Here is a 1,500-nt window from a genome sequence, read left to right on the forward strand (position 1 = left end):
GAAGCCTTCCCTTGGAGCGCCAGGAGTGCTGAGGCACCCTGCTTCCTTGGGATGACATAGCCCCCATGCCCCAGGCCACAGCAGGACAGGACTGTCTGAGGGGTGACAAAACCCACCTGGGGTGCAGAAAACACCCCTGGGGTGCCCCAGCTGAGCACTTATGGGTGAATTCAAACTATCTGGCCTCAGGTGAGCTGGCTGGGGCACATTCCAGTGTGGCTGGTCCAGTGACACCGCTTTCACTCCTGGCCTTCTCATACATGAGAGAACAGAGAGAACAGAACACTGGTGATGAAGAGTTCATCTGTACACACCAGGAGAGCCCCAAGCCTTGGGAGGCACCCCCAGAGCCCCCATCCAGCACCTCCAGTCCCAAGGCAGCTGAGCCTGGGGGACAGGGCTGGGGGACATCACCCTCTCTGAGCACCTCACAGATGCAGTGCCGTGGGGCACAGGGGAAGAACACTGAGGATTGCACGGGGCTCGTTGCAGGACGCCCGGGGAGGAACTGACTGCAGGGAAACACGGGCATCGATGGGGTTTGGGGAGAGCAAACGTGCGGAGACTGAGGGCTGAGGCACAGGGCCGGGGGCACAGGGCCAGCGTTCCGGTCAGGATGCTCGTCCAGCAGTGCCCTGCGCTGGGTCAGTGCTGTCGTCCTGCCCCCATCCAGCCCCAGTTCCCGAGTGGGCTCTCTGCAATGTGTTTCCATGGTGGTCTCAGGCCAGAAAGCAGAGCAGGCGCTGTCTGTGTGAGCGCTCAGGGTGTCTGTGCTGGTGTGTGTGGCCACACATGGACAAACCTGGGTACTGGGCTGGGTTTGTGAGGCCAGGTTTGGGGAGCAGGGGGGCTACAGGGGTGGCTTCTGTGAGAAGCTGCTGGAAGCTTCCCTCATGTCCCATGGGGCCAGTGCCACCGGCTCCAGGACAGAGGCACTGCTGGCCAAGGCTGTGTGCCACTTCAGTGGCAGCAGCACCCTTGGGATAACAGAGTTAAGAACGAAGAAGTTAATTCACAGGGGCTGCTGGAACCAGAGGAGAGAGGTGTGAGAAGACATGAGAGGAACAGCCCTGCAGAGCCCAGGTCCATGTGGAAGGACGGGAGGTGCTCCAGGTGCTGGAGCTGAGATTTGCTGGCAGCCTGGGGAGGTCCACGGGGGGCACAGACCCACCTGCAGTCCTGGCAGACCCCACAGTGGAGCAGGGGGATGCCCAGAGGAGGCTGTGACCCTGATGAGTCTGCTTTGCCCGTGACAGTCATTGCTGAGCGATCTCTGCCTGACCCTATCCCAACCCACCAGCCTTTTGTTGTATTTCCTCTCCATCCGAGGTGGGGAGTGACAGAGTGGCTTTGGGGACACACGGCACCCAGCCGGGGGCAGCCCCTGTGTGCAGGGCCCCTGTGTGCCGGGGCTCTCTGGCCATACGTGCTCAGCCTGGCTCCTCGCCCCTCCCAGGCTGCTGGATCTCACACCCTGGGCAGGGAGCAGCTCAGGTGCAG

General features: G+C 61.9%; 1 long non-coding RNA gene across 1 annotated transcript in view; it reads right to left on the minus strand.

The window, feature by feature from the left end:
• Nucleotides 1–1,445: 1,445 nt before the first annotated feature.
• LOC108447845 overlaps nucleotides 1,446–1,500 on the minus strand; it is a 5,088-nt gene continuing 5,033 nt past the window's right edge. The window contains exon 3 of the long non-coding RNA XR_001863548.1: nucleotides 1,446–1,457. This is a non-coding gene — a long non-coding RNA (uncharacterized LOC108447845). The remainder of the gene's footprint in view (nucleotides 1,458–1,500) is intronic.

The sequence above is a fragment of the Corvus brachyrhynchos genome, unplaced genomic scaffold, assembly GCF_000691975.1.
Source record: "Corvus brachyrhynchos isolate BGI_N302 unplaced genomic scaffold, ASM69197v1 scaffold1097, whole genome shotgun sequence".
Taxonomy (NCBI): Eukaryota; Metazoa; Chordata; class Aves; order Passeriformes; family Corvidae; genus Corvus; species Corvus brachyrhynchos.